The sequence below is a fragment of the Crotalus tigris genome, unplaced genomic scaffold (assembly GCF_016545835.1).
Source record: "Crotalus tigris isolate CLP2741 ecotype Arizona unplaced genomic scaffold, ASM1654583v1 scf7180000024151.2778019, whole genome shotgun sequence".
NCBI lineage: Eukaryota > Metazoa > Chordata > Lepidosauria > Squamata > Viperidae > Crotalus > Crotalus tigris.
The window spans coordinates 2,638,424-2,662,739 of NW_024100413.1; positions in this window are offsets into that span (position 1 = coordinate 2,638,424).

Genomic DNA, 24,316 nt, shown 5'->3' on the forward strand with positions numbered 1-24,316 from the left:
TTTGGAGAATCAGTCATTGCCCTTGTCCCTAGGACAGCCCTCCAAGAAACAAAATCAAATATGGAGCAATTCTTCTGGTCTTCAAAGTATGCCACAGATTTCAATCACAGAGAAGATAACAGAGGAGCAGAGTTGGAAGGGACTTTGGAGGTCTTCTAATCCAGCCCCCTGCTCCAGCAGGAGACCCTATTCCATTTCAAATGACTGCCCAATGTCTTCTTTAAAAACTCCAGCGATGGGGCACCCACAACTTCTGGAGGCAAGCCGTCCCACTGGTTAATTGTTCTCCCTGTCAGGAGATAAGCAACCTAGAACTAAGGAGAAACTTCCTGACAGTGAGAACAATTAACCAGTGGAACAACCTGCCTCCAGAAGCTATGTATGCTCCAACACTGGAAGTTTTTAAGAAGAGACTGGACAACCATTTGTCTGAAATGGTATAGGGTTGGACTAGGTAACCTCCAAGGTCCCTTCCAAGATGGAAAGAATGTGGGGGAGGAGAAAAGGCTAGGTTACATTTTTTGATAAAGCTTTTAAACAGCTCGGATACTTGGTTTAGAAAATTAGCCATTCATCAGGTTGGCATTAAAATTAATTTAATGGGGTATAAATTAACACGCTTGCCTTTTTTTTTTTGATCATCTCCTTCCCCTTTAGCTGCTGACAATCAAAAATTAAACATCTACCCCTGTGAGGTTGGAACATTAGAATATAATCACACACAAACGCACACGTGTTATTCTCCAGAACTGCCAATTCAGTGCATCACATTTAAAAGTCTTTAAGTATTCAGTATTGGCCCAAGAGTTCTCTGTGCAATAAATCTATTCTTCAACTGGCATTTTTTTGTTCAGAGTTGCTAGGATGTGTGAGGGAGAGAGAGAGAGAGACAGAGAGAGAGAGCCAAGCCACGGAAAAGGATAGGCCTCTTAAAATTTACGGTGAAAGTTAATTAAGAATTTGACTGTTTATTGCACCAAATTTCGTCAGGGTGATGAAATTTACAGCCAGAGAGAGGACAGACATGGCAAGGCTCTTGATGTGTTGATAAATATTAAAACACACACTGTCGGGTGTTTATTTTTCCTATTTTCTTTTTTTTTTCTTGTTTGTCCTCTCAATCCTAATGTGAAAAATGATTCAATTGTCACTTAAAATGGCTCGTCATGAAAGATTAAATCCCTACAAAAAAGCCATTAGAGGAACGCCTATCCCCCTTTCCATTAAATATTTAAAAAAAACCACAAAACAGCGGGTGTGCCATAAATAAGACCCCTTCCTCTAAGAATGCAAGGGGTAGGAAATAAATTAACACAATGGCCGCACAAGTGGACATTGAAGTGAGCAATTTTCCATTCGGGTTGCTGCTAGGAACCAATTAAGACCAAGGACACATTCAAGGTTTAATCATGCCCACAATAAATAATCCAGAAATTTCTTTGGCCCAATTCAACATTAGCCACTCACTAGCTCAGCCATAACATTATACCAGCTGAGCTGATATTAATTGCCTGCATTTAGAAGGCTAGGATCAAGATCAAGTGTTTAGTATCACTTTATAAATCCCTGGGAAAACCACACGTGAAATATGGCATCCAGTTTTGGTCACCACGATGTAACAAAGATGTTATGTGTCTGGAAAGAATACAGAGAAGAGCCACTGGAGGCTAAAATAATTGAAGAACAGTTGCAGGATTTGGGATGGCTGGTCTAGAGAAAAGATGGACTAAGGGGGACATGATAGCAGTGTTCCAGTATTTGAGGGGCTGCCACAAAGAGGAGGGAGGCCAACATATTTTCCAAAGCACCAGAAGGCAAAACAAGAAGCAATGGATGGAAACTAATCAAGGAGAGAAGCAACCTGGAACTAAGGAGAAACTTCCTAACAGTGAGGACAATTAATCAGTGGAACAGAAGTTGCCTCCAGAAGTTCTGGATGCTCCATCACTGGAGATTATTAAGAGGAGACTGGACAGCGACCTATATGAAAGATTATGGGATCTCCTGCTAGAGCAAGGAGTTGTCTAGAAGACCTCCAAGGTCTCTTCCAGCTCTATTCTGATCGATTGATTTCCTGACACGGAGAACAATTAGCCAGTGGAACAGCTTGCCTCCAGAAGTTGTGGGTGCTCCATCACTGGAGGTTTTAAAGAAGAGATTGGACAACCATTTATCTGTAATGGTAGTAGGGTGTCCTGCTTGAGCAGGGAGTTGGACTAGAAGACCTCCAAGGTCCCTTCCAGCTCTCTATTCTCTTTTATTCCACCGTTCAGTTCCAAAATAAGCCCTGAAGAAAACTCCTTCCAGGGCTGTTGGATGTTTGTGTGTGTGATTTTCAGCAGGTTTTCACCTTGAGAACCTCTAAAAGCATTTCTTATTCTCCCGGAGGTATCTGGAGAAACGGTCCACCCCAATGAATTTCTCTGCCTCGAAGTTTGGCTAAAAGCTTTGAAAGTCTATTTGTACCAGCTTTACGTCTCCACCTGTGGCAATCATCTGCTCCGTGCAGGGTTTGTTTTTTTTTTTGCTCTACCTTCCCACAACTGGGAAACAATTTGTAATAGACTGTGCGAAGTGATTTCCTCTTAGATGTGAGATCAGCCAGAGAAAAGAGGCCAGGGAAGCCGAGATAACATAATTGGTTTCTTGCAAAGGTACAAAGCTGAGGCTGGTTTTATCACCCCATCATAGCAAATCCCCAATTGATGCTGGCTTCCTGGCAATATCCATCTGAAGCTGGTGTTGAGTCAAAGAGTCTCAGGCTGTATTTTCTGACTTTGTAGACTGGGACTTTCCCTCAAACTGGTGAGAGAATAATGCATCAGACCCTCCTTTTCTAGGTAGAAAAATCTTGAATTTTTCCTTTGTATTCAAAACCTCTGTCTTCATAACTGGCTGGGTTCACACAGGCAGCTTCTAAATCCAGGGGGAGAAAGCAGCTCCTTTGTGGTGCCGACGAACACAAGGAGCCGATTCACACAGTTTGCAACAACAAGGGCTGCTGACTCACCCACAGGCCAGACCACATGGAGCAGGATGAGACGAAGGTGAGAAAAAGAGGTGGTTCTAAAAGAAAGGGGAAAAAATCCAAAGAAGCAATAAGAAAATACTTGTCTATTGTCTCCAAACAAATTCAATTCAGACATGTCCGGATATTCCCCAAGAGATGAATTAAGATCGGTAGAAGGCATGTATAGGCATGTCAGCTTGAAGCCACAAGTCTCCTAACTTCTTCCTGTGCTGTTTGAAGGAGACCCCACATTCATGTGAATTCTTCTTGTTGTGGAACCTCAACTGAAAAGAGCAGGAAGCAAGACAATCTACCCATTACAAGAGAAGATTGAACGGCGGCGTCCTTGGTGCTCTCTGAGCTGGATGGTTTTCTTGCAGACATTTCATGACCCAACTAGGGAACATCATCAGTGCTAGCATGAAATGAATAGCAATAAAATATCGGCAAGAAAACAGCTAAGCTCAGAGAGCCCTAAGGATCTCACTACCTGCACATTTTCGGTGCACGAAATGTGCTTTTAATCATTAACAGGCATCCTCTTACAGCTGATAGAGTTACGAGTTTAATATTTTAATGTGTTTGTGTGTGTTAATCATTTGATTGAAATAGGGATGCTTTCATTCAAAATGTAGTAATTTGGTTCCCCAAAATTTGAAGATCCTGCTTGCCATCAGTCCCTCTTAGCTATTTTTCCTCTCTTTCGTAAAACATGGATAAATTCAGCAGCGCGAGGGTCAGGGGCAAAAGTCCAGCATCCTGTTCCGTGTATGAATTCAATCTGAAAAGTTGACTTTTCAAGGAATATGGATTTCCCTGAAAAACCATCCAATAAACATTTTGTGTAACCGGTATTTGGGATAGCTCAATTTTCCTTCTTCTGTTGGCTTCCCTTTAAAAGTATCTACATGGTTTCGTGTTTTTTTTTCTTTCTTTTTTTTTTTTTACACAGCTGTTGAATTTTAAGTACTCCATTATATGCGCCCCAATCTTTAGATAAAGCAGCTCAAAGACTTTCAGACACTAAACTCCAAATCAGATAAGAAGATGGGTTTTAAGCAGTGCACTGTGCCTCTAAGTGGAAGCTTAGAAACAAAAGGCGAAATAAAAGGAGAGAGAGAGAGAGCAGAAAAGAAATAGCATCCTTGGCTACAAAGCTGCTGAGGTATTTATAATCTACAGCAAAACCTATTCTGTGCAAAAAAGGGAGAAAATTAATGCTCTACTCTTGACTCAGTCCTTATATATATTATTTGGAAATGGGTCTTGAAAGTCTGAAGTCTCATTGTTGCAACTGAACATAGAGATGTGGGGTCCTTCATGCTCTCTGAGCTTGGCTGTTTTCTTGCAGACATTTCATGACCCAACTAGGTAACATCACCAGTGCTTGAAGGGAGTGGGGTTTGCTGAGAGGTGGAGGAGGAGAAAGGGAGGAGGAGGACTGTGGGATCCTTGGTGCTCTCTGATCTCGGTGGTTTTCTTGCAGACATTTCATTACCCAACCACGTAATATCATCAGTCCTCGGACTGATCATGCTAGCACTGATGGTGTTACCTAGTTTGGATAATGAAGTTCTCTTGGCAATGCCAATTTTTAAGCCAGTGGTTTGTTTCTAAAATCTTTTGCTCCCTAAGGGATATATGATTCATTTAACTGGGTTAAGACAGGGTTAGTGCAAAGGGCGAACAGCCTAACCCCCCATTATTTGCAACTTCAAGAAGAATCTAGGCAGAACGTAGCTGTTAAAATTGCAACATCAGTAACCCCACCAGCGGGGCTGAACACATCTAGGATCCCAATCAAACATTTAAAAATTAAAATGCTGCAGAAAGTACGTCCACGATGAACATGGCTAGGCAAAGCTTTGATAGAGATTGTGAAGCCCTCAAAAGTCAATCTTAAAATTGACTTTCCATACCAGACTGGCAGAGACAGATGCTGGAAACAAAGCTATTGGATTCAACAATTTTTTGTCTATGGAATCAAATGATTTCAATTTCCGCTGGATTCTGGCACAGTGCCATTGTGGTCCGTAAATAAATGGGGTTGAACGGATGATCCGGATGGAATCCATTGTTCCAATCAGATTGGAGCAAATTGGCATGACCCGATTAATTATCAGAGGGCCCTGCAGTAAACTAATTTGCTTTGAAATATCGGGGAATTTGTTTTGTTTTTCAAAAGAGCGCTCTGATGCTATATTTGTTTTCTCTCTCTTTTAAGAGTTGAAATATTTGCAGCAAATATCGCCGTTTAGCTAATGTCTTTTGCTGCAGGAACAGAAGAGAGGGGGGGGGAGGAGAAAATTATATCATTCACTCTCCAAACATATTGAAAATGATATTTAAGTTTACAATAATGTGACGTTGAATATTCCCCCTTTAAAACCATCAATAGAACTTCTCCAGAGCTGGTTTTTTTCTTTTTTCTTTTCTTTTTTACCATCCCTGCTAAAAATTCCGTCGATATTAGAGTAGTGGCCAAAACTATGGAAACCTTTTGGGAAAAGTGTACAGTAGAAATGCCACCTTTGGTTAAGTTTCCACCCATTTTTCGTCTAGTTTCTTTATAACTGTAGCCTCGTTCGCTTAATAATACTATTTTACATCACTTTCTGGGCGACCCGTCAACTCTTTGCACCATTCCTTTAATTTTATTACGTTTTACAAGCTCACTCAAGGAAAGAACACCCCAAAACCCAACCAACTTGATAGCGATCACATAACACACTGACAAACATCCTCCTCTCAGCTTCAATACAGGGCATCAAGAACTGAATCCTACTGTGATCTGATTGGCTCATGGCCAAAACAAGATGACACTTAATTGGCTCTCTAAACATTCATGCTCATTGGATATAATCAGATGAAGGAAAGCTACCTGATATCAACCTAAGCAAGTTGTGCTTCCTTTTTCTGGTTATTTGGCTATAGCTTCAAAAACCAAGAGAGACATGTTGAGGTTCTTTGCCAAACTAAAGCAGTTACTGGCATCAAAATGAAGGAAGGAAGTGCCTTGAGGCCTCTTCCTCCCAACCAAATGATCTAAACTTCGCTGTCTCCTGGTGTTCTGGAATGCAGCCCCTCTCTTCTTGGAATCCAGACTACATTCCACCACACCATTGAAGGTAAATCAGCCCCCTCCCTTCTTGGAATCCAGACTACATTCCACCAACCATTGAAGGTAAATCAGCCCTACCTTTCTTGGGTTCCGTCGTGAATAACCTTCATCATAAAAATGCTGATCGCATTGGGCCTGGATGATATTTATGTGCATAAATCTGTTCTTTGGAGAAAACAAACAAGAATTTGAAACGAAGAAGCCGGTTAGACAAAAGACCAGCGATAATTCATTCCTAAAGTGCTGTCTTATGACTTATTTAAGATTATGGATTTATAGAGGGAGACTCCCCCCCCCCATTTTTGTGTTTGATTTAATGGCTTTTGCCAGACTCTTCCCTAGCTCCCCCTCCTCCTCCTATTTCCACTCTGTCTTTAGTTGGTGTATGGATTTCATTTTCATAAATACATATTTTAACACCTTTTGATAATATGTATATTGACTGCTTAGCACGGCTAAGCCATTCATAATCCAAGGAGCGAAAATTCAATGAGGCATCAAATAATGTATCATCGGGCTATAATTTTATTTATTACCTTCATTAGGAGAGTTTAAATTTTATTTAGGAATGAGGCCTAGATAGTTTTAATTGAGCCTGTTAACATTCTTGCCTGGTTTTTAGGCAAGGCACCGGCCACCGGATCAAACATCTGTGGTCATCCAGCAGAATTCTAGAATCCACCATCTGGAATTGATGGGTGGCAAAGAGGAAGTGGAGCCATGGGCAAGATGGGAATTCAGGGGGAGGAGCTAACCACCCAGAGTGCAGAAGAACAGAAGACATATTTGCTCTGGGTCTCTTCTCTTTGGAGGAGACTTCAAGAAAGAGACCAAGTTCTAACTAGAAGCCCTAGTTAGAATTCATCCACAGTTCAGTGGGCAAAGATCTCTTTGAATTTCTCAGAGGAAGAAGAGATTGAATAGTTCCAAAGGTGCTTTTTCAGAAGGCAACTGGATTTTGTTTTTCCCTGAAGACATTTCGCTTCTCATCCAAGAAGCTTCTTCAGTTCTTCAGCTCCTTGGATGAGAAGCGAAACGTCTTCAAGGGAAAACAAAGACCAGTTGCCTTTTGAAAAAGCATCTTTGGGACAACCATGACCTGGGTGACTGAAAAGCTCCATCATTTCTGGAAAGTAAGAAATTAGATCCATTATTGGAAGGGGGGGAGCCTTACTTCCTGTTGTCTTCCTTTAGGATTGAGTTGGAAGTATGGAGTCTAAAAGCTATGGTACTCTTTTATTGTTATAAAAACCTCCTCTTTAATGAAAATAAGATTTATTCATTTATCATTTCATTTCCTGAAATAATTGCCCGAGTTAGTAAGATATCTTATCTCTTCCTCCTCCTCCTCCTCCTCCTCCTCCTCCTCCTCCTCCTCCTCCTCCTCCTCCTCTTGTAACTAAAGCAGGGTTCAGCCTCTAGTTTTGAATATTTGTGTAAGGGAGAAAAAAAAAAACTCCACAATTTAGCCCAGAGCAGCTTTTAGGTTGATAATCATGCGCTGGATTGTACGGCACTTCTAATTAATTAACAAAATGTTGGTCCAATTTATGCCTAATAAAAAGGGCTTTTGACGGTTTCTGAATTTATGTTTCTGTGGTTAAAACAAGTGCTTACCAAGACAGGAAGCAGTCTATTGTAGCTGTTCTTTATTCTGGTATATTATTATTATTATTATTTGTACACATTTATCACAAAGTATTTGCAAGCTTTTTTTGCTAAAGAAATATTCTCTCGTGCGGATGAACGGCTGCACCAGCCTTCTGCCAGGGACCCAAATTCCCAGGCAGGCTTTAAATCCAGATGTACATGTTGCCGTAATAAGCCGGATTCCAGTCGTGAGGATTTGGGGGAGTTAATCCCATTTTTGCCACACACTAGATTCCATCTCGACTGTTTCCAATCAAATGCCAAGTCAGTTTCAGGCTGCATCTCATTTAGTTAGAACAAAGCAGATGGACAGTGCAAGATTATGGGGCCCTGAACACGTTTGAGTTTCCAAAACCATAAAGTCAGGTCAAAGTAGAAATCAGAACCCTGGACAGTTCTCCATGGATTTTGATTGGTAATTCATTAATATATTTATATACATAGAACCGGATTCAGAGCTAGAATAGACAAAAAATGTGGAGATAATCCTGATTGGAACTAGGATAATTATTTACATTTCCTCAGACCAGGCAATCATCTTTGCTAATGGAGTTTTTTTAAAAAAATTAAAAATAGAATTATAAGCCCTGAGTATTAATAGCTAGACAATGTTGGGTGACAAATAGAACCAGAACTGGAACCGGAACAGGAATGGGAACTGGAACTATTATTAAAACTAGAACTGGAACTGGAAGTGGAACTCCTACTAGAATCAGAACTAGAAGAGAACTGGACCAGAACTGGAACTAGAACTGGAATTGTAACTAGAACTAGAACTGGAACTATTACTAGAACCAGAACTAGAACTGGAATTGGAACCGGAACTAGAACTGGAATTGGAACTAGAACTAGAACTGGAACTATTACTAGAACCAGAACTAGAACCAGAACTGGAACCTGAACCAGAACTGGAATTGTAACTGGAACTGGAGCCGGAACCAGAACTGGAACTAGAACCTAGAACTAGAATAGACAAATATAATTATTTATATTTCCTCAGACCAGGCAATCATCTTTGCTTATGGAGTTAATATTTTTTTTAAAAAAAAATAGAATTATAAGCCCTGAATATTGATAGCTGGACAATGTTGGGTGATGAATAGAATTAGAACCAGGACCGGATCCAGAACTGGAAGTAGAATAGACCATACCTAGTAGGAGACCAGTTTGATAATATGTAATCTGAAGATCAATTTAAATGCCAAAAAGGTGGAGATAATCCTGATTGGAACTAGGATAAATGTAATCTTTTAGTTTTCCTCTGACCAGGCAATCGTCTTTGCTTATGGAGTTAATAATCCTTACACAAACAACAAAGGAGAAAAACTCCTCCAAAGTGGTCACTAACATAGGGTATTAAATAGAGAAGACACAGATGAGAAGCACTCTGATAAATTGCTAGGTTGGGAAGCACTTAAAGCATAAAACTCACCTGGGAGAGCAACATGACTTCTGTATTTAAAGTAAGAGTGTGATTATGCCCAATTTGGACCAATCAACACACTGAGCTGCCACGGAGAAGCTGTGCCCTTTTGCAAAAGTGGAGGGATGTGAGACAGTGACAAAGAAGGGCCTGTAGTTTAGCCAAAGAGAAAGAAAGAAAAACAACTCTGTTGTTACCTTGCTATCTACTGTAATTTTCAGTGTCCTTTTCTTTCTTTTTTTAATGTTAGGGTTACACTGTAGTTTCGATCACTTCTGTTTGTTTCCCTCTCTTCCCTTCCTTGGTGTTTGGGATCTGAAGCTACCAAACGCAGATCCCTGAACCAATTTCTCTTCCTGAGGGCTGTCAGGAACAAGCAATCAAAGCCAGTCGTAAACAGTTAAAGTCAGCAACTTTATTGCTCTCTGCCTAAGTTACAAGAATCTTCCCACACTTCTTGCCTTCCCCTGGGAATGACCAGGTAAAGCTTCGTGGATCTTGGGGGAGGTCAAGCTTATGGCTCTTAGGGATGTGCAAGGACTCCAGACTAGACCCCTGCTTGATGCCTCCTTACAGCCTAGCTGGCAGTTTCCAACAGGGAAGTTCTTCATGTTCTCACCAAAGACTATAGATAGTGAACAAAACTGAAGCAGGCTTTCAAAGCAATTGACTGGAGAATGGAATGTTGGTGCTCCAGGTCCTGGAAAGTAGGTGATATCTGCATTTAGTAAAGAGGCATTTTTGAGGTCCAGGAAAGAAGCTAAGGTCTGGGATATCTACCACCTTTAATAAAGAGGCATTTTTGAGGCCCAGGAAAGTAGTCGAGATCTGGCGTGTCCACCACTTTTAATAAAGAGGGTTTTTGAGGTCCAGGAAAGTAGCTGAGACCTGGGATATCAACCACCTTTAATAAAGAGGCATTTCTGAAGTCCAGGAAAGTAGCTAAGATCTGGGATATCAACTATCTTTAATAAAGAGGCATTTTTGAGGTCCAGGAAAGTAGGTGAGATCTGGGGGGTGTCCACCACCTTTAATAAAGAGGCATTTTTGTTTTGTTTTGTTTTAACGTTCCCTTCCTAGATTCTTTCTAGGTCCTGCCTATCCTATAAGCCTTAGTTTTGTTTTTCTACAGCCTTAGTGATAAAAAGAGGGGGGGGGACTATCCTGGTTCCAGCCAACAGGAAATCTCCAAGCTTGATGATGGGCAATGATTAGAGTGGAAATTGGAAATCAGTATAATTTCTCCTCTACTTTTTCAGTTCTCATGTTGAGCTGGAAAGCAAATTTGAAATGAATTTCTGGCTGGGACTCAACTTCAGGGGAGAAGTTGCAATTCCCTGATTTTTTTTTTCTTCTCCGTTGCCGTTTTAGTGCTCTCTGCTGGAGATGCTCCATTAGAAAGTTAGATGTGTGCAGAGAAGCTATCCTGGGTTGACGCCCCGCCAAGGATCATAACAAACCCTGAAATTGGTGTTTTCACCCTTGTTTGGATGATCAGGTGTAAATATAAATTTTAATTATTCCCATAATTAAGCCCATAATTCGCTGCCTGTCCAAAATGTTTGACAACATTCTGTTGCCATCTGCTTCCTAATTGGGCTTAATCTGGGAAAGATGTTCTGAAGAGACGAGGAGAGGGGGGGAGAAAAAAAATCGAGTAATAATTATAAAGTAGGAAACCAACTTTCCTCCTACTCACTGAATTGCTGAAGCGCCCGATTTTTATTATTATTATTATTATCTTTATTTTTCCCCTTGGAGTTAAAAACAAACAGACAAATGTGCACAGATGTGCTGCTGTTTTCTATGGAGGGAGAAAGAGAGAGATGCCATTGGAGGCAGGCTTGGTCCAAAGAGTTTGCAGAGTAGAAGAGACAGATTTAATATGGTCCTAACAGAAGGGTATATTTGGGACCTCAGGACTGAACTGTGAGATTCTTCTTGTTCTCTGAGCTTGGTGGTTTTCTTGCAGACGTTTCATGACCCAACTGGGTAACATCATCAGTGCTAGAAGGAAGTGGGGTTTGTGGGAGGAGGAGGAGGGGAAGGAGGATGACGACTCTGGGGTCCTTGGTGCCCTCTGAGCTTGGTGGTTTTCTTGCAGACATTTCATTACTCAACTAGGTAACATCTTCAGTGCTAGCAGGGAGAGAGAGCAAACCTCACTCCTTTCTAGGATTGATGTTGCTACCTAGTCAGGTAATGAAACGCCTGCAAAACAAAAAAAAAAAAACCACCAAGCTCAGAAAGCACCAAGGGCCCTACAAACCAAGGGCAGCCTTTATGCAATCCGAAGTGAAAAATGGGTGTTTGCCAGCCTCCCCTAACCAGCTCCAACTGTTGCTTGGAGTCCTAAATAGGAAGAAAGTGGTAATATTCTTCTGCAAATTTCATCGTACCGGTAATTTGACGTTGTTCCACCTACCTGCACTTTTTTTTTTTTTTTTTGCATCCCGACAATAATTTTTTTTTAATTCCGCACCTGGGCGCCCAGCCCCCGTTACGCTGAAACGCTAAAACAATTTATCTAACTTTTATGCCAGTTAATGCCTGCATTAGGCCTACATACGATCATAAAAGTGCGTGAAATTGAAACACGCCGACATAAAATCAAACAGCTCAAGCATTAAACAGTGTCACTTTTAGGTGATTATCTTGCCAATGTTGCTGTGTTGCTTGACTAAATCGAACGCTGGTTTTTTTTATTATTTTATCTCCCCCCTCCGCCCACGTGCTTCTTTGCTTAATGGACTTTAGTAAATGGCAGGAATTTCTTTGAATTCTCCAACTAATGAAAGAATGGGCTGTAATGGCAGACGGCGAGAGGGATCAAAGCCTTGGTTGTTTGATCTTATATCTGAGGAGGTTCAAACCCACCAAAGGTGGTTGATGGCCGTAGGTCATTAGAGATCCATCAGAGGCTTTTTAGCATTGCGGTGTCAATCAAACAGATAAAGATGCCGCATTGACGCTTGGTAGAGTTGAGTTGATTTGGGTTGGCCGTGCTCGCTGAAGCCGGCTACTGTGCTTGCTTTACAAGCCAAAGTTTTGAGCTTGGGGTAGCAAACCTAGGCAATTATGGTTCATTCCGTACCTCTGGACTGAATGCCTAGAAAATGCTGTCAGCTCATCTCTGACTCGTTCCGTTTGTTTCAAACAAATTTAATTTTGCACAGAGCTAAATCAACTCCCCAATGCCTGCTGTGAATTGTGCACTGGAGAGTTAATTCTTCTGTTTGACATCCATCAGCAGGATGAAGTCCTAGAGAGGTTCCATTAAAAAATAAATAAATGAGGCTCCTCTAGGCATTCCACCATTGTGGTTACTTTGATTTTGGTTCTTGAATACTTGAATCATCTGAGCTTGGAAGCTGCTGGCATACAGAGTGTGTAGGGGGAGGAGTTTGACTTGGGGTGGGGGTTTGCTATTAATGTGGTAGAGACAGGATCTCATGATACTTTTAGAGTATGTCTATTTCCTTCTCCTTCTTCTCCTTTTCTTTCTCCTCCTCCTCCCCCTCCTCCTCCTCCTTCTCCTTCTCCTTCTCCTTCTCCTTCTCCTTCTCCTTCTCCTTCTCCTTCTCCTTCTCCTTCTCCTTCTCCTTCTCCTTCTCCTTCTTCTTCTTCTTCTTCTTCTTCTTCTTCTTCTTCTTCTTCTTCTCCTCCTCCTTCTCCTTCTTCTCCTTCTCCTTCTTCTCCTTTTCTTTCTCCTCCTCCTCCCCCTTCTCCTTCTCCTTCTTCTCCTTCTCCTTCCTCCTCCTCCTCTTGGTTCCTTTTTCCCCAGATCTAAATTTGTGCAGTGACTTTTGATTTTGATGGAAACCCAGCATCATATCTGACTTTACTGGGAAGCCATTTTATTTTAAAGTATTTATTAAATCTATATGCTGCCCACCTCACTGTTGGATGACTCTGGTTATTGTTTACTAATATTTTGCGGGCTTTTAATTCCTAGTGAAATGTCTGCAAGAAAATCACCAAGCTCAGGGATCACTAAGGACCCCACAGTCCTCCTCCTCCTCTTCTCTTCCTCCTCTTCCTCCTCCTCCTTCTCTTCCTCTTGGTTCCTTCAGTGAAATAAATTTAGCATGCTACTAAAACATTACACCCACCCTCTAGTACCCAATTAATTCACAACAATCTGAACTGACTTTGCACAGAGGATAACTGCTCCAAATAACAGAATAATAGAGTTGGAAGGGACCTTGAAGGCCTTCTACTCCAACCTCCTGCTCAGGAAGGAAACCTCTACCAGGGGTCTTCCAACTTGGCCCTTTGATGACTTGTGGACTTCAACTCCCAGAATTCCTCAGCCAGCCTCCATTTTGTTTGTTAGATTTAAGATAGGGGCCTTCAAACTTGGCCCTTTTATGACTTGTGGACTTCAACTCCCAGAATTCCACATCATAAAAGGGCCAAGTTGGAAGACCCCTGCCTTATACCATTTCAGACAAATCAGAGCCCACCAAGGCTGGGGAATTGGGGGCTAGTTAGGGGTTATGGTCTCTCTTCCCTAGAAGACAAAGAAGGCCAAAAAAAAAAAAAAGTGTCCCTTCCAAAACTAAGCTGGAATGTCTGTTGATTTGCTAAATGGAAATAACCATTTCTGGGTATTTAGGCCAGGCTAAAATGTGACACTTGATGCTGAATTGGTTTACATTCAATTATCTTATTTGAGGGCTGCTCGCACGTCTCTCTGTCCCCAGCTACTCCGTTCAGCCAGATTAAATATGCAGCAAACACCAGACTTTGAAACAAAGCTTTCATCGGAAACCTTTATCATCACACGCCAAGCCATTTTTCCAGCACAGGCAAACCTATGATTATAATCAGGAGTCTTTGGACAATTTGTGATTTGAATCCAGAAATACATTTGACGCCGGGAGCAGTCTAGCAGAAAAGGGCCACGGAGGAGAGGAGAGCGAGAGAAGAAAGGAGTTGTAACTGTCACAACAAAACTTTCAGCAATCAGTCATCGGCTGCCAAAGCCAGTCCGTCCCAACCTGGCCCAAATCTTGCTTGGAAATTGTCTCTCAGTTGAAGTGCCGCCGAAAAACCTAGTTTAAATTGGATAGCTTCCCGCCTAGCCTAAATAACAGCCAGATCCCCATGTGAAGAGTTTGAGTTAATATAGTGCTAGTTTAGTGCAGGTAGCTCTCAACTTCCCACAATTTGTTTAGTGACCGTTCGGAATTACAACGGCGTGGGAAAAAGAGTGGGGAGGATGAGAATTGTGGGGTCCTCGGTACTCTGAGTTTGGTGATTTTCTTGCAGACGTTTCAGAACCCAACTAGGTAACATCATCAGTGCTAGAAGGGAGTGGGGTTTGGTCTTATTTCTCTTATTAACCCCACTCTCTTCTAGCACTGATGGTGTTACCTAGTTGGGTTCTGAAACGTCTGCAACAAAACCATCAATTTTGGAGAACACCAAGGACCCCACAGTCACCCTGCTCCTCTTCCTCCTCCTCCCAATAACCACACCCTTCTAGCACTGATGATGTTACCTAGTTGAGTAATGAAATATCTGCAAGTAAACCACCAAGTTCAGAGACCACCAAGGACCCCACCATTTTCCTCCTCTTCCTCCTCCCTCTCCTCCTCAAACTCCACTCCCTTCTAGCACTGATGATGTTACCCAGTTGGGTAATGAAACGTCTGCAAGAAAACCACCAAGCTCAGAGAGCACCAAGGACCCCACAGTCCTCCTCCTTCTTCTCCCCTTCCTTCCTTCCTTCCTTCCTTCCTTCCTTCCTTCCTTCCTTCCTTCCTTCCTTCCTTCCTTCAAACTCCACTCCCTTCTAGCACTGATGATGTTATCCAGTTGGGTAATGAAACATCTGCAAGAAAACCACCAAGCTCAGAGAGCACCAAGGACCCCTCAAGTTAGATATAAACCAACCATACATTGCTTTATAAACCAGCCAACAGCAACAAAGAGTATAAATAACCACCGAGAAAAGGGAGACCCTTAAAAATAATTCGGGAAAACATGCCGGAATTTTAAAAAGTTATTTCGTTGTCTTCTCCTCCTTCCCACAAGCATTTCCCAAAGGCATTCAGAACATTCTGAATGAAAATGATTCGGCTTCTCTTTATTCAACATCTTCCCCCCCCCCCAAAAAACCAGCCTTTTTCTCATTATAATTCCAACCTACTTCCTTGCTAGACCATTTCTCTTACAATTGTCTCCAATATCCTGCCCTTTTCAAGATATTTCCAAGAGAATAGCAAAGACGTACATTTGTTTTTGTGTGTGTGAATTAAAACAAAAACAAAAAAAAAAAACCACCACAAAATATATATCCTGGAAGTTGAACTTTGCCTCTGTCTCAATTCAAACAAAACCTAGACAAGTTTTGGCTTGTTGCAAAAAAAAAAAAAAAAAAAAAAACCAGACACACACACACAACAACCTATAGCATGGACTTGGGTTGTGTTTAAAATTCATGACTGTGTCTCTCTTTTCCCTGCCTACCTAAGTAAGTTTCTTCAAGAAAACGGAAAAGCAGTGAACTAGAAAAAAAAAGGATAGGAACGGGGATAGTTAAATGCCATCCTATCTTTCTTTCCTTTCTTTTTTTTTTTAATTTTCAAGGAGGTTGAGTATCTTAAAGCTACGGAGGTCTCCCTGGAACTGTGGGCTTCCTAACAAATTGAATCTGAATCACTGGAAATCTGGGCTGGCTATGCCACCCTTCCCAATCTTTCTCAATGTCATCCTCAGATTGATTCGCCGTCCTTTCGGAAACCGAGATTCAAACGTTTGATTCCAAGCCTCTTCAAACCGAAATGGATTTTTCCATTTGGAAATACTTTTTTTTTTTTAGTAGCTTTCAAAAACCAGAACGGATGGCCCTCATTTTCACGTAGATTGGACCCAGGTTCTGCATCAATTCAATAGTTCAATTTGGAGGGGAGCTGATTTTTGGAGGCAAGTTGTTCCACTGATTGATTGTTCTCACTGTCAGGAAATTTCTCCTTAGTTCCAGGTTGGTTTTCTCCATGATTAGTTTCCATCCATTGCTTCTTGTCCTGCCTTCTGGTGCTTTGGAGAATAGCTTGACCCCTTCTTCCTTGTGTCAGCCCTTCAAATACTGGAAGACTGCAATCACATCACCCCTAGTCCTTCTTTTCCCTAAACTACCCATAATCTAAAGAAAAGAAGTCCTTTTGCTCTGACTGATGAAGTTGCTTGGATGAGCAATGAAATGTCTCAGATTAACAAAGTTTGGTCCAGTTGCCAGGATACAACCTTTAGACTTCATCATGCAAGACTCGGTGTTTACATGTACTCAGTCAATTCTTTGTTTAGTAAAACATGATTGTGTAGCTCTTCTTTGCGACAGCCCATAGATATTGGAAGACTGCTGTCATGTCACCCCTGGTCCTTCTTTTTGCTAGACTAGACCTACCCAATTCCTGCAAACATTCTTCATGTGTGTTAGCATGTTCTTCATATGTTTCTTGCCAGTCCAAAATTCAGGACATATTGCTGCTATCCCTTCTGATCCCTTCTGATTCCTCTCCAATCTTCAACTCTTAGCTTTTCAACCCCAATGGTTCCTACAGAGAAATATTACAACCCACTTAGAGAGCACTTTGTTATAAAAAGAACCAACATCACACAAGGCCAACCTCACTTCCCTTCCCATCAAACCTTTATTTCCAGCCATTTTCCTTCCTTCTAAGACACTGCATTATAGAGGGTAATATTTATGAGGTCTTAATAACTAGGCAGCCAGTAAATTCTCTTCCTTCACCACCATTACCTCCTCAATACAACACACTTAAAATTTATCTAAGCAGGTTTATGGGGAGAAGAATAGATGTTCCCATTATTATTTTTTTGGGCATTCATGCAAAGGGCATCTATAATTCTATATAGTTAAATAGAGTTCACTCTGATGTCAAGTAACAATATTCAGCAGGACAGGGTGAATCCATAAGATCGATTTTAAAAACATACACAGTAGGGTGTTCATTAGTAGCAGTGACAGTATCCAACCACGATCATTAGAACATGAGTATATCTCTGGCCAAAGTTATCTCAGAGATATGTTGGACAGGAATAGACATTATTTCTACTAGGTTACATCAAAAGTCTACTTTCAATAAGTCAGGGGAAGTTATGAAGATCACCTAGTTTAATGTACCACTCTGTTTTCTCCTATTGTGGAGTCAGAATAATAAAGTTGGAAGGGACCTTGGAGGTCTTCTAGTCCAACCCCCTGTAGTAGACCCTATATTATTTCAGAAAAATGGGTGTCCTTAAAAACCTCCAGCGATGGAGCACCCACAACTTCTGTAGGCAAGCTGTTCCATTGGTTAATTGTTCTCACAGTCAGGAAATTTCTCCTTAGTTCTAGGTTGCTTCTCTCCTTGATTAGTTTCCATCCGTTGCTTCTTGTCCTGCTTTCAGGTGCTTTGGAGAATAGGTTGACCCCCCTTCTTCTTTGTAGCATCCCCTTAAATATTGGAAGACTGCTATCATGTCTCCCCTAGTCCTTTTTTTCATTAAACTAGACATACACAATTCCTGCAATCGTTCTTCATATGTTTTAACCTCCAATCCTCTAATCATCCTTTTTGCTCTTCTCTTTCTAAAGTCTCAACATCTTTTTGATAATATGATGACCAAAACTGGATACAATATTCTACGTGTGGTCTTACTCAGGCTTTATAAAGTCAAAATCTATTTTCCTACTATACAATTCTAATTTATTTTGGACATTAGCCAGTAAGCAAAAATAACCCATACCCAAACATTCAGATTTATTTCTCATTGTGAATCTGCCGTTGAAGCTCGGTAAAACCTTTGCAATTTTGTTCAAGGTCAATGGTGACTAAGTCAATTGTTAATTCCAATTAAAAAATCTTATTTGGGCTATTCATAGGATTATTTTTTTTGCTGTTGCCAATCAGTGTGAATCTGAAATAAATTAAAATATTGTCCAGGTTCTCTCAAATTGAACGGTGTTGAGTTATAAAAGATTTCTGGTCTCTGTAGAAACCATGTCTGATCTTGACAAGCTTTTGATAAACTACCTGTTGGTTCCTCCAAGGACATTAATAAGGGAGGATTGTAAAAAGACATTACAATATTTTTTTCCCCAAAATAATTTAGGCAAAGGGTCTGGTTTAAGAATGGGCTGGCACGCAAGTCAAGCTCTTATGAGAGGTTATTTTATACAACTTAATTATGCACTCAAAAAAAGGGTCAAAAGAAAACATAAGCTCTTTTGAATGAGATAAAGAGAAAAAGAAGAATTAAAGAATTTCCAGAGAAGGTATTTCTGAACAAATTAAGTATGTACGACTGCCGTTATCAAAAGAAAAGAAATAAAAATGAGTTATGTAAAGCAGAAAAAAAAAATCTTGAGTTTGCAAATAAACCAGGGAAGTGGCTAGCATATAAATTACATAAAGAAAAAGAAAATTACATTAAAATTACAAGAGGGAAGTTGTGTATTAATAGATAGTGAGGCTGCACAAAAGCATTTTATCAATATTATTCTTGCTTATATAAAGGAAGTGACAACTCTTTGGAGAAAATAGATGAATGTCTAGAGATTTGCATAAAACGGGGGGGGGGAAATGTACCCGTGATTTATGCTTTTGAGGATTAGACAGGATAGATGATAAAACGAAGAGAGTTATGTCATAGCTATAAAGTAAGAGGTAAATTTATAATTGTATCTATAACTGCTGTAAAGAAGAAGCTACTTCTATCTATTTTTTTCTTCCTTTCTGTTTTTCTTTCCCTTTTGATGACCCTTTTAGTTTTCCCTTCGATTTCCCTTTTTCTTACTTTATATTAGTTTTATTATTTTTTTAAAAAAAAAACTTAATAAAAAATATGGACATATAGACAATAATGTCAGTAAAACGTCGCATCCCGTTGCAATTAAATCTTTTTGTAGTCAATCCCTCTTCTGCCGAGATCAGATTCCTCCAGGGAAACTTGTTTAAAATGGAAGAATCCTTTTTCAATCAGCTGGAAGGGACCTTGGAGGTCATCTAGTCCAACCCCTTGCTCAGGCAGGAGATCCTACACCATTTCAGACAGGTTGCTGTCCTGTCTTTTCTTAAAACTTTTAGTGATGAAGGAGGGAGGGAGGGAGGGAGGGAGGGAGGGAGGGAGGAAGGAAGGAAGGAAGGAAGGAAGGAAGGAAGGAAGGAAGGAAGGAAGGAAGGAAGGAAGAATAGCAGGATAACAGGATAACAGAATTGGAAGGGACCTTGGAGGTCTTCTAGTCCAACCCCCTGCTCAGGCAGGAGACCCTACACCATTTTAGACAGGTGGATGTCCAGTCTTTTCTTAAAACCTCCAGTGATGAAGCACCTACAACTTGTAGGGGTGGTTTTTTTTTTTACTTTTGAGACACCAAAATTGCCCCTCTTGGAAGAAGAAAGAGAAAGAGAGGGAGAGAGAGAGAGAGAGAGAAGCTGAACAGGGAAGCCGGACCGCCAACTCACTTTTGATTTGCGCCGCAAAATTTTGCATCAATAATGTATTGACCTCTCGCTAAGGACTGGAGGCTAACTGTTATTTGCAACTACGGTTTCATAAATGCGCCTCTTCCCAGCCCGAGCGAAATTATCTTGCCTCTTTTTTCAATCCATAGCCGTTATGAATCATTAAGGTTATCATTTTTGTTTCTTTTTTTCCTTGTGTTCTTTTTTTTGGGGGGGAAACACTTTATTCACCTGTTCCTCAGATTGTTTCCAAGTGGTGTTATTTCACTTCTCCGATAATGTATCCACAAGATACCACTGAGCATCAAATAAGAAAGTTGCCTTCTTATCTGCCTGGGAAACAGCTTTACTATTTTTCTTCCCCGCACACAAAAAATAAAATAAAATAAATGCATCTCTCACTATCTTATCTTCTAATAAACAAACCCAGATTTGCAGGCCGGGGAGAGGAAAATAAAATAAATAAACGTCAGAGGACAACATTCAAGAGATGTGTGTCGTTGTTGTTTTTAGTTCTGCTCCTTAAAAAGGGGGGGGGGCTGTTTGTGTGCATCTTCAACCTCCTTCAGTTTCTTTTGGAAATCTTCCTTTGGGGAAAAAAAAAAGAACCAGCTTTTGTTTGTTTTCTTATTTTTCTCAAGAACTTGTGCTTTGTGTTCCCTCTTTGAAAGCCTGATTTGTTTGGGGTTTTTATTATACCCGGTTCTCCTGTTTTGAGCATCCTTGCGGATGTTGTTTGCTTTTCGTGACCCTTATGGGGAGACCTTGCTTTTAAACTGCCCACCCTCCAAAAAAAAATCTCCTTTTCCTTGAGTATTTAATGCTACATATATTGACAGCTGCGAGAATAGCATTTGCCCAATATTGGAAAAAAATGAGAATGTACCATCTGATGAGATTATAGTTAGGAAAATCTTAGCATGTGCAGAAATGGACAGACTAACCCTAGAGATTAAAGAGAAAGAAGATTCAGTCTATTTTAAAACATGGGAAAACTTCTATCAAGGGTTAGCAAAATGAGTTAATGAAAAATAATTGTGAGACTTATTAAGAGGATTGATGTTTATTGATTAATTGACACGGTTTACAATTATAGTTACTTTTGCTGACTACAGCCACGTATTATTATATTAATCACTCCCATTGAACATCTGTATCCGGACGATAGTTTGTTTGCTAAAGCTTAAAATATTATTGGGGGCAACCCCATTGTTGTACCTACCCCCGTGCCAACCCCTCCCTTGAACCTTACCCTGAATCCCGTTACCTATATTGACCTGACCCTTTCTTTACCTTTATAAAACCTAATAAAATTTTGTTTAAAAAAAAAAAGAAACAAAAATCTCCTTTTCTTTTCCCCAGGTTTCTCCCTTCTTCCTTTACCGGAAAAAAACCCTAAAATCTGGACCTCGATGGAGCAGCCAAAGGCAGCTTGCCATGCCAAGGAAAGGTCAGCGATGAATTTTTAAAGTTTTCTTTCTCGGGGAGGCTGACGTGGAAAGCCTTATAACTGGTGCATTAAATCACAGGCCACAGAAATGGATTAGAATATGCAGCTAGGAAATTGCAGGCCTGTCGAGTAAGCAAGGGATGATTCATAGAATCCTTTCCCCCACCACCACCACCACCACTACCCATCCTTTGGGAAAATACATCCACTTTTCCTTGTATAACATCTAGGATACTTTTTAGAATATCAATCAATCAATCAGGATAGAGCTGGAAGGACAGACATAGAGATAGATGAGAGAGAGAGAGAGAGAGAGAGAGAGAGAGAGAGAGATAATAGATAGATAGATAATAGATAGATAGATAATAGATAGATAGATAGACAGACACAGACAGATAGATAGATAAAGATAGAGATAGATAGATAGATAGATAGATAGATAGATAGATAGATAGATAGATAGATAGATAGATAGATAGACAGACAGACAGACAGACAGACAGACACAGACAGATAAACACAGGCATAGACATTATGGAATAAAAACAAATTGGTGGTGCAAAATACTATCTATATTTCTACTTTTGTATAAAGAAAAAGCAGAGCTTTTGATCCTAGGTTTAATGAAATAAAATGCAAAAACCCATAATATCACTTCTGCTTTTGACACGGCTTACTGAGAAACATTACACTTCATAATGAAAATACCGTACGTAATTAAAGCCTAATAGGAAAATATAGTAATTAAGGCAAATTAACTGAACAGAAGCAATCAAACAAACAAAGGTTATTTTTTTCTGAGACAGCCCTTCAAGGTTTAGACTGTGCGTCCCTTAATGATAAAAAGAACCCCAGTTATTACTGTTGCGCATATGAGACTGTTCATGTATATCTTTTTTTTAAAAAATTATAAGCTATTATTCTTTTCTAAAAAAAAAAAACCCAGAAGAAAAGTCTGACCTTCTACATCCCTAATTATTCTATTATTTCCCTCTGAATTGCTGCCCAGGAAAATTAAAAGAAAAATGGGTGAACAAGAATCCTAATTCTAGGGTGGGGGCCTAGAATTACAATCTATCATCCCTCTCAAAACAATGCAATGGAAACACATATTTCCCTTTACTTTAAACACAATTCCCTCTGCTGTGTTCAATGAGCTTTTTAAAGACTGGGAGGCCACAAGCGTTGGACTAACATAATGGGACTAATTAGAATATCAGCAAATTAGCACCACCAAAGTATGGGTTTTAATTTAATTGTGTGTGCGTGTGTGTGTGTGTGTGTGTAAGTCCATGAGAAGATTGAACTGAGAAATGACTATCCCAAAGGTGCTTTTTCAAAAGGCAAGTGGACTTTCTTGAAGACGTTTCGCTTCTCATCCAAGAAGCTTCTTTAGTTCTGAAGAAGCTGAAGAAGCTTCTTGGATGAGAAGCGAAAAGTCTTCAAGGAAAAACCAAGGAAGTCCAGTTGCCTGGACTTTGCGACAACCATGATCCGGATGACGGAGAATCTCCGTAGACAAAGGATAAGAAAACCAACCAGCCAACCTTGGAGAGAATAATAACTTTGACCCATCAGAGTTTGGGTGTTGAGCACAGCCAAAATTGCACCACTAGAGGAAATCAGAGGGTCCTGGCATAACAATAAACAGCGGAAGGGAATGTCTATGGAGCTTCTCAATCATCCAGGTCATGGTTAACTCAAAGGTGCTTTTCCAAAAAGGCAACTGGACTTCCTTGGGGGTTTTTTCCTTGAAAACATTTTACTTCACGCCCAACGAGAAGAACTGGAGAATCTTTAGAATACAGTAGAGCTGGAAGGGACCATGATGGTCTTCTAGTCCAGCCCCCTGCTCAAGCAGGAGAACCTACACCAGGGGTAGGCAACCTTGGCTCTTTTATGACTCGTGGACTTCAACTCCCAGAATTCCTGAGCCAGCCATGCTGAGGGGAAAGGGAGAGGTTTCCAAGCTGAGCCCTGCTGGCTCAGGAATTCTGGGAGTTGAAGTCCACGAGTCATAAAAGAGCCGAGGTTGCCTACTCCTGACCTACACCATCTCATCCAATCTTCTTGGATGAGGAGCAAAAATGTCTTCAAGGAAAGAACAAGGAAGTCCAGTTGACTTTTGAAGAAGCCCCTTTGGGGCAAACCAGGACCTGGATGGCTGAGAATCTCCATAGGCAAGAGATGAGTAGATTCTCGTCCTTATTCGCTAATTTTAGAATTCCATCCATGATGTGTTTTGCCTCCCTGGAAACTTAGATGGAAGAACTTCTAAAATGAGGAGGAGGAGGAGGAGGAGGAGGAGGAGGAGGAGGAGGAGGAGGAGGAGGAGGAGGAGGAGGAGGAGAAGGAGAAGAGAAGAAGAAGAAGAAGAAGAAGAAGAAGAAGAAAGAAGAAGAAGAAGAAGAAGAAGAAGAAGAAGAAGAAGAAGAAGAAGAAGAAGAAGAAGAAGAAGAAGAAGAAGAAGAAGAAGAAGAAGAAGAAATAATAGAGAGAGTCCTACATTCACTTTTGCAGAAGCGGAGGCTATATTGAAAAGGGAACAAGGAAAGGCTGGCTGGCAGATCTGTCATAAGGATGGGGGTTGTGGGTTCTTTGCGATTCAGAAGCAGTGACGTGCACGCGTGCTTAATGCCGAGACAGTCTGAAAAAAAATAGACTTCAAGTCGTCGAAAACTCGGTTGACATTTCTGGAGCTGTTCTCCAACTTACATTCGCGGTGAGGCTGCAAAGAGATCTTGAAATAAACTTGAACCACCGGGGAAATAGAGAAAGGTTCATCGGTATGCTGCAGAAATGGTAAAAAAAAAAAAAAAGTAAAATAAAATAAAATAAAACCCCGGTGTTATAAATAAATCACTGGTCATCTCCAGGGTTAGGAACTGATTCACCTCAAAATAATGAAATGAATTTAGAATTCATGAGGCCTGCTAAATAATTAAAACACACACATACAACAGAATTGAGGCTGGAGCAGTTTTCCTATTGCCCTTCAGCACTAAAGACATGACGCTCCTGTGCTCTTTATAATGCTCTAAATAAAGACTAGCAAAAAAAGTGTGGGGGGGAGATTTATGGAAATTGGAATCAGAATAGAGCTGGAAGAGGCCTTGGAGGTCTTCTAGTCCAGCCCCCTGCTCAAGCAGGAGACCCTAGACCATTCTGGACAAATGGCTATCCA